We start from the raw sequence: 14,760 nt of genomic DNA on the forward strand, positions 1-14,760 counted from the left end.
GGTCAGCTGTCCTTGTGCTTTTTGTTCATTCTACTAGACCAAAGGGGAATAAAAAGGAACTTTAGTAACTATGAAAATTTTTGCATTAAGATATGGTAAAATCACACTGCTGGTGGGATTCTGATCTTTGACCAAAGATTTCATTTGCAGGATCTTCACCTTTCAAGGTAGAAGTTCTTCTGTGTCCCTCTCCAGACTGTAACATCCCCTACACAGCAAGATCTGCACTACTATTTTCTGCTGTTTAGGCCCTGGAGTTTCCAGGGGATTGATGGGTTAACAATGCAAAACACAGCATTGACATTAGCCAGGATACTGCTTTCCTTAAGTATAAAAATATAATGATATTGGGAATACCATAAGAGGTATCTGAGCCTAAACCCAAAGAAAACAGACAAAGAAACTGCAGCGATGCCCTGGTTTTTCCTTGCATACGGAGCCGAAAAATCTCAAATTCAAAGGTTTGAAGTTCCACTGTTTTGTGGACTAGGCTTTCATTTTTAATATCATCTCCCATGTCTGAAAGTAAATAGCGTTTTAAAAGTAATGCTGTGAGCAAAGAGATTCACATCGGCTTCTGCCTCATGCTGCCAGTGATACTGGTAAAGTCTGTACAACAGAGTCCTGACTCTTCTTGCCTCCAACACTTTGTCTGGCCCTAGCACAACAGTGTCCCAGGTAACCAAAAAAACATGTATTGTATTCCAGATCCATCCTACACCAATCTGCCAAAAACTGTTAATTTTACATCCAAGGGCCGGAAGAAGAACCGGGTGTCTTGCCCGGGTTCTTGAGGCAAGGAGTGAGTGCCAGAGTCCCTTTAAGAGTTTGGGAACACCCATGCAGAGCCTTTGTCTTATTCGTTCTCAGGGGTAAAGCTGGGGCAGCACAAAGCAGGAGAAGCAGGAGAAGCTCCTGTTTGTTTTTTGGTGTTTCCCCTCCCACCCCCACACCCCCCCCCCCACCCCTGTTGGAGCATTTGGCATCATCTTTTTGGCCACAGTTGCCATGGGGAACCCCTGTTCCTGGGGTGGGGGAGGACATTTTTAATCGGGTTGTTTTTTTTTTCTCCCACTTCTCCGGGGAAAAGGAAACAGCGCTGGTCCATACGGTCACCCCAGCTCGCCAGCAGTGCCTGGTCCATGCACAGAGCACACAGTCCGAGCTGCCCTGCCGGCTGGCTGGCGGCTGCTTTTGCTGAGGAGAAGGTGAAGTCACTCCACAAGTTATAGCCTCTGGCCCCGTTCCAGCCACCACTGCCAGAAGAGCTGCCACCCCACAACGGGGAAAGACCCTGTCAGGTGGCATGGAGCAAACAGATCAGCAGCATTTGCTGGTTTTGGACGCCAGGTTTCTTTTGCTTCTTGTTCCCTGTTGTCGTTTGGGGGAAGAAGGAATTTTGTAATCGTGGAAGTTCAGTTGCTATGTTGTTTCTTCTTCCTTTTGTTCTCTCTCCCCACTAGGTGCTCAGGAGAAGTACCTCCTAGCGTGCCTGGCCCGTGTGGTGTTTTGTGGGGCCGCCAGCTTGGGGAGGGCCTTCCCTCCATCTTGTGTTTTTGTTCCCGGGCAGTCGGAGGCACTCAATGCCCTTGTGTCTGGTGGTTATTACTGTTACTGCTTCCTGCTGCTGTTCCCTTTGTTATAGATGTATGGTTAATTCATGCTATAAGTAAATATGTGTATGTATAAAATATTACATGAATCCACTGCATGCCCTTGACCACTCCGGCTGGGAGCATAGTCCTATTTTTATTCAGTCAGACCACGCTAAAGATAATATCAAGTCCTTAGCTTAAGAATGAAACCTTCCCAGGCCATGAACCTCAGGCCATGAACGTTGTCTTCCTTGAGATGATTAAGCCTTTCAGGAGAAACGGTGTCAGGAACAGATTACATCAGTTATCCCGAGGCACCGGCACCACCCGAGTACATGTGAAAAACAGCTATACCGACATCGAGGCTTGCCTTTTGCATATGAAGAAACACAAGGGACATCCTATTATTCAGGCCTCAGGGAAAATATTTGGGATATAAGCAGACTCTACGAGATGGTCGGGGTGAACCACCAGGGAAACGCTGGTACTCTGTCAGTTGGATCCTGGTTCACCCAGCGCCAAATTTCGGAATTGACGCTGTCTTGTCTGTGGCGGATTTTTGATAATTTGTAATTAATATAATAAATCTTTGTCATTTTTTTTTAATTTGGCTGCATATTCAGTAATTTATAACACCTTTTCTGCTAAAGTGTTGTTCTTTCATTTATAGTTCCTCACATTCATCTCTCTTTATTGGTGAAAAGGGGAATGGCTAGACTTAAAAGGGGAGGTAACTTATTTTGAAGTGTCCACCCCATAAATTGTCTTAAGACAAAGACAAAAGGCTATTCTGCAGATGTGCAGCTGTGACTGCAGTTGTGCTTAATCCCTGAAATCCTTGATCATTGCCTTGAACAGGTTGTTGTTTACCTTAGTGACTGGGCATGGTTTTTTGGGTTTTGTTTGTTTTGTACTTTTTGCAGAAAGAATCTTTATCTGCGTGAATATAAGGGTATTAACTTAGAGTCAGAAGTACTCTTCAGTTACTGTTCCAAATTATTTTCTTAAATATCTCAGCAACAAGAAATATCTTCATCAAGGCGACAATCAACCATCACACAAAGGAAACACAGAGTGTAAATATCTCGTTAGTTTCAATTGGAACTGTACTGTACCAGAGTAGTCAAAGGATGCAAACCAGTCAGAGACTTCAATGGGTGCATAAGATGCGCAGGGAGCTATACTTAATAATAAAATTAAAATTACTTGGAGGTGTTTGCAAGACTCTTCAGAAACAGAAAAATTTGGATTGTGTCTCATGTTCATAATGGCTAACTCAGCTCTCAACCACTGCAAAACTTTAACAAGAACTTCCTATGCTAGTTTCTACACAGCAAGTCTGAAATTCAGACCATATATTAAAGTACTGTCAGAATCCCTCAAACATAATTTATATATAATTCCAGAAACAGATAGGAAAATGAGACATATCAGCATAGATTCCTCTTGATTTTAATGCAACTCTATGGAATACCCAAGTGTGCTCTTTTCCCAGACTGAACCTTTTTCAGTGAACTGCTTTTCAGTAAATATTTAATAATTTCTAATGCATACAGTACATAGAGTAGCTGCACAAAAATTAACTCTGCAGCTCCACTTCATTACATTTCCTGAGAAATACATAGCAGTTTACTTCAAATAACAATTTTTTATCTTTAACTTTCTTGGGTCCTAATATGTCCATGTAAATTCTAACTCTGAAGTGGTGTTGTGTGGCATAAAAATACTTCAGATCACTGCTATCAAACATGTTCATGCTATATTTGATGGTAGTGAATCTATGTGGTAGACACTGCAGTCGCTACACCTTCAGAGTTTTGAATCTTTATGAGCCACACTCATGACTGTCTTCAGCAAGATATTTCTTTTCCCTCAAGGAAGTCTGAGGGTTTTTTACTTTTGACTTAATGCTGTGACATGAACTGAGTTGAGCTATGTGAGTTGCAGAAAGCAGCACACAGCACAGGGCCAGGATAATTTGGAAGCAAGTTTTACAAAGGGTAGGTAGGAACAGTAGAAAGGCCCTGACTCCATCTCTGTGCTGAAAGGACATGACTATTCTTGCTGCCTCTCTCTGTGATCCTTGAGGGTCCTTCAGCAAAATTTTTGTTTTGCTTTGCATCAATGTTTGCTTTGCATCAATAGAGCAAACCAGAAAGAGGGTAAAGCAACTTTTTTGATGTCCAACACCAGAATAAACACCACGAAACTGCACCCTCTTGGCAAAGACAGTATAACCAGGAATGAGTAGAAAGTTTGGCGCATGTGCAATAGAACTGAACACCTGTAATTATTCTGAATAAAAATACTATCTTCTTTACTGCATCCTGTGGCAGCATGAACCTGAAGTCTTGCCACTTTTCACACAGGAGCAGGCTGGTGAAAACATATCCTACATTTATAAAAGTAGGATGTCAGTAAATGGCCAGCTATTGAGCTGTTCTCCTATTGACAAGATAGCTAGTACACTGCAGCTTGCTTGCATACATACTCACTAGGAATCCTGTATTTAAATTGCATTCCTGACCTGTCACCTCAGATACATTTTCCTCTTTTAGCACCAGAGCCAGAGCTGGCTTACACACAATGCTAAAACCCAGTCTACTCATAATGCCTCGTGTCTATGAAGGGAAGTCTGAAATGGCACTTCTCAGTACGTACACTTGTGTGTATTTTGGGCAGTGCATGTTCTTTCTTGTCATTCAATAGCTGAGAAACCTGAAGTATGAAAAAGGTAGCCCTCTTAGCTAGTACAAGTAACATATGCCTTGAAACAAATATATAATAATCTGCGGGAAATTGCTCACCCACATGCATAGAACACAGACGTTTCCCCACAGAAAGGAAAAGAAAAATGTGTCCCAGGAGCAAGATCCCAAGAAGAAATGATTGAGATTTGCAGTTATATACAGATTTAAGGTGTAACTATGATAACTGTTAAAAAGGCAAGAAATTCACCTTTCTGAAGAAGCTAAACCATTCTCCTTACTGTATCATGTGCACAGCCAGCCTTTATCAAAATCAAAGGGTAAAAAGAGGGCCTGGTTATCCTAAGAGGTATGAGTTAAATCTAGTTCTCTGCAAATTTCTTATATGAGTTGGGATAAATTACTGCTCCTTTTCTGTGGCCTTGCAAGAGGATCACATGATGATGATGATGATGATGATTAATATTAATATTAATATTAATATTAATATTAATATTAATATTAATTATATGCACATTAAATTATGCATTAAAGATGGAGGTACTTAGATAATCAGGCAGTATTTGCAATTTATGGACTATTGATTCCATACCATGTTTGAAGGAAGTATCTTAATTCTGTTGCAATAACTTTTAACTGACATGGAATGAAGATTGAGTATTGCCCTGATTAATTGTGTGAACTTACTTAGGTTGCACCACCAAAATGGAACAACCATTTTGTTTAAAATGAGATATAAAGTACATCAAACTTTGAAAGACAAAGATGTTTTGTCATTCTCTTTTAGGAGAAAAATTATTCTCAAAATGCTGTTTATTAGGCAATGTAAAGGTGTCCATTTGGATACACAAAAATTTAAAAGTCAGCTCCATTGCAACAACATATTCATTCAAATACTGGTTTAGGGAATGTTGCTACCTTAGTGCGTCATATATAACCATATTAGTTAAAAGTCAACCAATAAATGAATGCAGCTTTAAGTTACCATACAACTGCTGTTGTATAATTCTAGCAGGATTTTATTTTTCTCCCATTCTGCTAATTTTTTCTGGCACTTGCTTTAGGACTGCTATAGCAGGATGTTGATGGCAGCTTCTAGGATTCTCGGCCTGGCATGCCTTCCCAAAGATAAAGCTATGCTTTTAGGTCCTGTGTGAGCCATTCCTTTGCCAAAAATATCCAGTTAGAACATCATTGACAAGTCTAAATATGTGCTTATTCATCAGTACCTACACAGAATTGTTTCCTCACACTCCTGGAGTATGTGTGTATACAGGGCGAGCACAATATATATACCAGTGACTGCACTGAGATGGTTCCAGCACTGGCACATAGGAAGTACATATCTGTCACTGTGCTGAAGAAAGTGAGGAATGCCAAAGGCCTTATGTCTGGGCTGCTCAAAAACATATGGCCCAACCACCTTTGTTAGGGAGAAAGCCAATTGGGAGTGGAGGAGTAACAGAAGCTTTTGAACCTTCATTTCTTTCAGTCTAGTCTCCATGAAATGTCTCTAGGAAAAGTGCATTTGTTTAAACTCCAGGACAATGGAACAGTTGAACCAGTGGGAGACAGGCATGGTTGAAGAAATATTGCAGCCTTTAGCCTGGAGGAACAGTCTTGTTGACTGTAAGGTTTCCTTGTGACTTCAAAAGCAACGAATTTGCATAGGCTAGCAATACTTTACATAATCCTGCTTTGTGGCCAATAGCAGTGCCTGCACTAGATCTCCTTTTGAAATAACCTAATATTAAGCTAACAGCAGAAATCTGTTGTAGTCTCTAGGAAAGTGTGAAATGCCAGACTGCAAGCATTCAATTAATCTACATGAACACTGATCTCTGCATTGATGAGGAAACAAGATCATGAAAGCCGGGACAGTCTACTGTCTAGAAGCTAGAGGTACACAAATCTGTAAATAACAGTTCCAATTTTACTAGGGATCATAACTAATCATGAAAGTACAGCTTAGAATTGAAGTCAGGAGGATAAAAGTGTTTTGTTTGCACATTTGCACAGGGGGTGCTGAGCTGGTGACTGTGATCAGGTCCTTAAGCACAGGGTGTAGCTGAAATAAAAGCAATGGCCATGATGTTGGAGTTGAGTTATATGGAGTATGCTGTACAGAGGTAAATTGAGAAGACAAAGATGGTTTTTTTCTGGGAGATTTTCTGTTAGTTGAAATGTCTGACACCCAAATGTCCTCTGCCTTAGTCAGAATTACCAGGCGTCATGCAGACTCTGCTAAATGAAGATGTATGACAGTATTACAGAGGTGAACAGATCAACATCAAAAGTCTTTCCAGTACAAAAATCTATTTAACCTGTGTGTCTAACCTCAGCAAATGAACAGCTCTGACCACACACTTTCAAACACTTGAAATAAGTGTTGTAGCTGTGGGCTAACTGCTTTAAAAGTTCTTCAACTTTCAGAAAAAAATACGACAGGGAGCTGTAGGACAAAATAACAACTAGAAGAAAGAGGAATATATAAAAGAATCTTTTTCTTTTACTGCTAAGCAGTAAAGTATTGAAATTAACAGAAATTTATCCTAAGGAAGAGACTGTCCAGAGCGGGTGAGGTAGTCACCTCTGACTGGATGTGAGACTTTCTGTGGCTCATACTGTAACAGAAGTTCCTAAACTATACACCTGCATGTAAGGAACTAGAGTTACTCATACTCTAGAAACTCTATTAACAGTGTGATACAGTTTGAGATGTGGTCAGCTAAGTGTGGGCAATATTGAGGTCACAGGGGGCTTGTCTGATTTTGCAGACTGGGGCAGTAGCATGAAGAATCAGGAGAGGAGAGATTGTATATTCTCTGTTCACATAGTGGCAATTCTCCATCGAAATGCTGTGTCCAGTTCTTACAGCCAGTTGTGGTAGGATGTCAGAAAATGGGCTACAGATCAGAGAAGAGCTTAAAGAAGAGACACGTCAGTGAAAAGACTTGAGGAAGTAAATCTGCTTACGCAGAAGAGAGGATAAGTAGGTCAGCAAGAGGTTAATGAGTGACTGCAGCAACTTAATAACTCCTCTTAGGAGTTCTGAAAGCTATGAAAGAGAAGTCAAAACAAGAGAAGTTTTATATTGATTCAGTGATAGATAATGCATCGGATTGGCCTGGGAATGAGAAGTTACTGCAACATTATAAGCAGAGTTTCAGCACCAATACAGAAAATTCTAGCCTAATCCACTGCATTTTTTTTGCTACAGGTATTCTTACTGTCAAAAGCCAATTATGGAGATGAAAGAGGAAGCAAATTTGGCTACAATTTAAAAGTCTCTGAAGAGCAAGAGGCAGTGCAAGGCAGAGCAGGGGTAGGAGACATTTAGACTTAATGAGAGGCATAGGCAGTGGCACTCCAGCTCCAGGGCTGCCCCCAGACAGAAGCTGACTCTATTAGCAGCCTGACTCCCCATAGCACAGCTTGCAGAAAAAGCAGTGAAACAAGAAAGGCCACGTGGTTTGTCCTTTTCCTCCAGTCTTTCAGTAACTCAGTCGATGGACGTAAGCAAAATAACAGTCTTGGCATTTGTCCTTGCATGGTGCAAATCATGGCTGCTGACATTAGAGGAACTTTAATACATTCAAGTCTCCTTTCTGCATACATGTGTTAAGGGTATCTGATAATCACCAGTGTGAGACACAAGAGCTTAGTATAAGGTGAAATTAAAAGCATGCTTCTGAATGAGATAAGCTTGTGACTTCCAGTTTTTGTCATTCCAGTGAGAGCATCAGAGTTCAACCGTGCAGTAGTTGGGATCAACAAGGAGTTTGTGGTGAGACAATGAGCTGTAGCAAACATCCTCATGCAAGAGTTAGAAGGCCAGGGCTGGTGGACGAGCAGCTATGAGCCTCTCACCAAATGGTCTCTTTTTAAAAGAGATCCAGAAGAGGTAGTACTTAAATATACTATGCAGTAAGTTAAAAGGGCATGACTGTGCCATGAGCAAAGGTCTGTACCCAGTCTCTTTTTTCAAAAATGTGTCTACAGAAATGACCCCCCAATTTTTGTGATTTCTGCATCAACTATGCTCTGCAGAATTTACTTAAATTTTATCCTGGCAGTTCTGGTAGGGAAAACTTGCCCCTTTCCTTCTAGCAGACTGGAAATCAAACACACTTCTCAAGAAAATGTATTGCAACAAAAGTTCCTTTTTGAAATGGCCTTAAGTTTTACTACCAGGCATTCCAGAAAAAAAAGTCTTTTAATTTAGTTTTCATCTACATTTGCATTCTGTTGTAGCTCTTAATTTTTTGAAATCCATTTTCTCTATTTTTAGCTTTGATTTTTTCAAAACTAAGGAAATATCTACTTCTCTATCATTTTGCACTTTGAAGAAACAAAATAAGAGAACACAGGAACAGCCATTTCTTTCAAAAGTCCCTTCTTATTCTTCTTTAGGAATAAGTAAATAGAAGGAAGAACTTGAAAGGAAACAAAGTAAAAGGAAGCAAAAAGATGAGACTTTTTCAACTGTAAAAATTTATTTAAAGCACTCATTTTGAAGCACAAAAAGCCTCACATTTTTTACTTTTAAAGATGAAATATATTTTAAGAAGAAATAATAAATGTTTTCATTCTTGCCTGATATAAAATCCAAATTGCAAAGAGTCTGGGACATTTTTGAAAAATATTGTGGTAAAAAGCATATGCCAGTCCTGCTCTCTGTCAGTGGCAATAGCGGCATAAATACCTCTGAAGGCCAATAACATTTCTGTAAACTTATTATCTCCATGTCTTTCGATCCTGATGTATATATGACCCTAGTTCCTTCAGTTGTTTTCACAGATGTCCTTAACAGTAATTTACTTTTCTGGCTGGGGACCACCACTTATTTTTTTGTGGCACTGCTGGTCCCATTGTGTCAACAGTGCTTGTTTTTGAACTCTGCCACTTGCACTGACAGATACATTGAGTAAGAATGATATTTCAACATTCACTGAGAGCAACATTTGTGATGAGTGCAGATTTCTCTTAATCTTTATCATTCTTTTCTTCTGTCTCCCTTGGTTCTACTGTTGGAGAGGAAAAACTTGCTCTGACTGCCTACGAGTCTCATGTGCAGGAGCAAATTCCAGGATATTTGCTCTCATTTGTCTCTCTGTAGCTGCATGAGCTCATCTGCATAGTACAACCTGTGTTTGACAAAAGCAGAGTTTAAAAAACTTCTGTCAATATTTTTGATAAAATGTTGACGTGGTATTTTATTTGAAAAACAATTCCCTTTTTTCTGTGTCTGTTGAAATAAGAATAAATCTCTCTGATTAAAAGCCATTGGGGTGAAAACCTTTACTTTCTTGGAAGCATTTTACCAGTACTCAGCACTTTCCCAGTGCTTTCCCACTTGCTGAGATCCAACAAGAAGGAAGCCTTGTTTTGCACCTCCTGATAGTGTGCTGTAGGATATTTATCCCATGGTTGCCTGTGAGAAGTCAATGGGACTACTAATGTCACTCTAAGCAATCCAGCAATCCACATCATAAGGTGAAGTTGGGAAAGAAGTGGTGCTGTGCCATTAGTGTCTCCTGTCAGCACCTATAGGAACAAAACCCCTGTGTGGCCAGCACTGGACCTTGGGCACCAGCAGCCCAAAGGCAGAGGATGGTCCCTGGTGGTTCCTGCACCAGCTGAGGCTCAGCCACTCCAAATGAAAAGCCCAGCTCTGCTGTCAGTTGACAGAAACAACTTTTGAGGGTGCCAAAGGTTTATGTCTTGTCTTGAAACCTCATGATTGAGCAAACTTTCCAGCATGGAAGGGGTTTCTGTTGGTAACCATGGACATGTTTTTCAGCATTTATTTTTATTTATTTTTATCCTCCCCATGAAATGTCTTGCCTGAGGCTTTGTGCATCCCACTGCATCCACATCCATTGCAAGACAGAAAATAAAATATTTCTTCTTTACTTAGAGAGGATGGGAATTTTTTTTTGAAACAGGTCCAATCCTAATCTCCTTTCCACCCTTCTCCTTCATAAAAGGGACCAAAATATATCAAGTAATAAGAAATCCCTGTATGTGCAGAGGGGAAGGACAGAAACCCCCCCCATCCCACAGCTTCCTAAACACATAGCAAATAAAACCAGTTCCATTCAGTTACTGGTATCAAGCTGCCCATTACTCTTTGACTTGAATAAAACTGAAATGGATCAAAATCACCTTATTTCTCCGGCATCAGTATGGCACAGATGCCTTCAGATCCCTGTTGAGGGCAGAAGTTACATTCTCCCCATCATTTGAATAAATGGCAGCAGCCACTGTTCCTCAGAGCTAGATACAGTTAATTGCTAAGATTAGACTTTTCCAGACTGTGTTAATGCACACAGTTCTTTTTCATGAGATGTAGGTAAGAGCTGTATCTAGATCTTACTAAGCTAAGAGTAAGGTACAACATCTCTGTTTGAGGTCTACAATAATACAATGTTACTGTTGATTTTTTTCCAAATTTGCATGGTGCATTCCTGGGTCAGTTTTCCTCTTTTCTTTAGGTCCCTTCGCTTGAAAACTGCTTCAGGATCTCTTCAGTCTCATCTCTCTTCACTGTAGGGTGCTATCTAAGTCACTTCCTTGAGTCTATTCAATGTGCGCAGTTGATTAGGCAGTGCCCCAAAACAGCGCCTGGAATGAAGTCAGTTGTCAAATGTCCACTGTTTCACTGGGAGATATTATTTAAGAATTCAATTTAACTTTTTTTTGTAAGGAAGATTTTGCACCATACTATCATTTAAAAAGAAGAGGAGGCAGGGAAAATACAGCCTGCATTGTTTGTTACAAACAAAACTGCTTCTGAATGTAAAGTGCCTCCTAAGGTTTATCCTTAGATTCCTAGGCAGACACTGAATTTCGGAGATTATAGGAAATTGCACAGTCTAAGTTCATCTTTATTTAATAAAACTCTTAAGCATTGCTCACTTTTAAATCCAAGCCTGCTTACTTGCACACGGAATGTACTTTGTGTTACTGGAATTACAGTCAGAATTTACTTTGTATGAGCATGGGGCTGGAAGGTCTTTGAGCATACTTCTGCCATGCTCAGTGCAGAGGAGCTGCCTAACAGAGCCAGAAGAGTCTGGAAAATTCTGTGGAATGTAGCAAAGGGCCAGTTTTTTTAAACCTCAACCCATCACAGGCACATTATTTCTCTAAGTTGTGTTAATGCCTATCATTCATGTATTCAGTACTGTTCAAATCAATTTGAACCTAAAATGTTTTGGTTCTATGGTAACTTCTAGAAACTATCTCCTTAAAGGCCTGATAATGTCAGTGGAAAAAACGCACAATGTCTGTGTCTATAAATCCTTGGCTCCATCTCAGAATGCAGCCTCCTTAAATAGATGGAAAATGCCATATTTTTCACTCCAAGATTTTTCCATTACTTTTTCCCTCTACCCATGTCCATACCTTGTCTGTCATTAGGTGGACATAGATTTAAATGCAGAACAGAAGGGTGACCACGTAATGAAGGCTTTTAAGATTGAGTTAGACATGAGCACTCAAGTCAGAAATCTTTCCATTTTTTTAGCTGATTCTGCCTGGCAGCACGGAAATAGACCTCTAGCCTCCAAGATCCTTTTCTGAGCCCTCCCAAAGTGTAAATGCTATGCTTCTGTGTTGCCCCTCTCCATCAGAATTCATATATTTTTCTCCTGAGCAAAACAGTGTGTCCAATGAGCCACAGCCTCCTTCAGGAAAGTCTGCATGTTTTGCCTCCAGACTATCTCCAAAGAAATAATCTTTAAGCAAAGCAGGCGTTTGATGCTGTCATCTGTCTTGCAGAGAAAAAAAATCTATCCCTTGGCCTCACTAAAGCCACTGATCTTTGGTCTTTGCTGCCAACCACTGCATGCAGCCTTCTGTGTGATGACAGGTGACTGCCGACTCAGGGATGTAAATCCACAGGAAATTATGTAGGAAGAATGATGTGCTTGTGCCTCACAGTCCTTCTCATGTGCTAAAACAGGTGATTGTTTCCCCAACCCCTGCAACAGCTTGGGTTATATGCTAAATAGGTGTGGCTGGGTAAAGGATCCAATTTTCAGCAGTGCAGCATCACTGTAAAGTGGTGAGAAAGAAAGAAGCACTCACAGTCCACATAGCCAAGGGTGTGGGGTGTCTGATTTTGGACTTTAAATACATTCCCTGCCTAGGGAATTGAGTCATAGCATGGCAGTCTACTAATGAACAACGTAAGAAATCATGAATCTATGTGCCTGTGAAGATTGTGACCCCCTAATTTTCCTTTGGTCTTTGCTTTTAGACATGTGAATTGTCTAACCCCATGTCCTTCAGATGCTCAGACTCAAATTATGAAGGTCCCAGGTTACCTGTGGAATCCTGAGGCTCTCCCTTTTGCCCTGAATAAGACACATGGGGCAGTTTGCAGAGGTCTAGCATCAACTTCCATACTAATGCTTATGAAGGAAGTCTTGAGCCTTTTTTTCCCCTTTCTTGCCAGAGAAGGGATATAAAATACCTTCCCTCAGTTCTACATTCAGTTGAAAAAATCTTTTCTACACACTTCATCTCAAGCTGCACTGGTCTGAATTTCTGGAAACCATGGGCCTGATGTGAACCAGGGTGAAGGGTCAAAGGGCAGCCTTTGACCTTCAGTTCTTTTCCTGGTAGCCATAGGTGCACAGTAAAGGTCTGGTAAGGCAGCTGGACATTCAGCTTTTCAGAGAAATCTCATAGCTCTAGCACATTTCTTCTTCTTTGCTTTCCTTCATACAATCCCCATTCCTGCTCTTACTCAACATTTCGGGGCTGTTCACTCACTTCCCCTCCAGGCACATGCTGTGCTGTGCCCTCTGCTCACCCTGCTTCTGCCCCTCCTCTTCCCACAGCCTGTTTCAGTGGCATCACAACAGGCATTTTTGGCAAGAGTGCAACCAACAGAGCAACAAGGAGCATTCCAATTCTGCACAGTTCCCACGGTATTTTCTTGCTGGTGCCTCACCATGGATCCTTTCAGAGGCAGAGATGGTAGGCACAGGCAGTGCGGTGTGGGGCGAAGAGAGCAAATGGACACAAACATTGGACAGCAAGGAAGAGAGAGGATTGCAGCAGAGCAGGAGGATCCATCCATCCATCCATCCATCCATCCATCCATCCATCCATCCATCCATCCATCCATCCATCCATCCATCCATCCATCCATCCATCCATCCCACTGTACTTCCCAGTGCTGCCAACCCCTTCTTGTCTGGATTGTATGTTACTGCTAAGCCTCCTTGCAAGCCACAACTTGGTGACTTCAAAGAGACCATCCTGCTGCTTCCTTTCGTGAGGCGAGTCTGTGCCTAAACATTGATATTGCAATATAAGGTCTTCCTGAGTGTTCAGCTGGAAAGCAGTTCAATCAGAGACTCAGACAGGAGTCAATTTTATTTGGAAATGATACAAAAGGTTGTCCTTGCTTTTAAGCTTCTATAATGCACTCAGAAGGTTTCATTGATGGTGTAATTACTGTCCACACCAAAGAGTGAAAGCATCATAAAATCCTTGGGCAGTCCCCTGTCTCACCTCTCCAACCTTTCCAAAAAGTAACCAAGCACTTCTTGCAGCACAAAACCCCAAGAGGTATGTCATCCTTTCAAATCAGCCTTTGAAAGTGTGGGAAACAGCCAAAGATTGCTTAATATGCCTGTAGAACAAATCATTATCAAAACAGACAAACAGGAAATTCCTGTAAATGAAAAATGAACAGAAACAAGCAATATACGTATATGTCTCCTTTTGTGCTCATGATCAATATATGTGTAAACAGTATATGTTTAAACATGTGTATGTACATATCTGTTTCTATATCACAGCTTTGATTCATGAGCTTTCTGGCTGTCATCCCTCAAACTGTGTTTGAAAGACAAACTGCGTGTTTTTCATGTGTAGCATAGCAGCTTGAAAATTGATTTTTTTAAGCACTTTGAAAAGGGCAAAGAAAAAGTAAGAACAGAGTTCATCATGACTCAGCAGAAGGATACACAGAGCACCAGAGGTTTTGACGGAGCATGTTTGTGCCATGGTGCTGGTGTCCTTCCATGAGCTCTGAGAAGCTGGGAGGTCAAGGTTTGAATACCTTTAGAAGGGTTATCTTATTTGCTGTGTTCTGCAATTGTTTACATTTAGGATCTTTAACCTTTCTGTATAACTTTCTATCAGTTATGTTGGCAGTCATTCAAAAATGGAAAAAAAAATTATAAAGTACTGTATAAAAAAAGGTAGTTACTGAAAGCACAGCATGGTCAACTGATGTGCAGTGCTCCGGACCAAAAGATAGGTGCACCCCTTTTTGCCCTGCATGCTCCCCACATGGACAGGACTCAGTAAGGGAGTGTCTTTCTGCCAGAATATCTTGGAAGAGGTTGGGGAGGGGACATGGGCAGACCACGGAAGGTGTCTCTCTGGAGGCAGCGGGTGTCAATGTCAGAGGAGTTGAGACAGTTCATCAC

Source organism: Fringilla coelebs (genome assembly GCF_963513975.1).
Source record: "Fringilla coelebs genome assembly, chromosome: Z".
Lineage (NCBI taxonomy): Eukaryota > Metazoa > Chordata > Aves > Passeriformes > Fringillidae > Fringilla > Fringilla coelebs.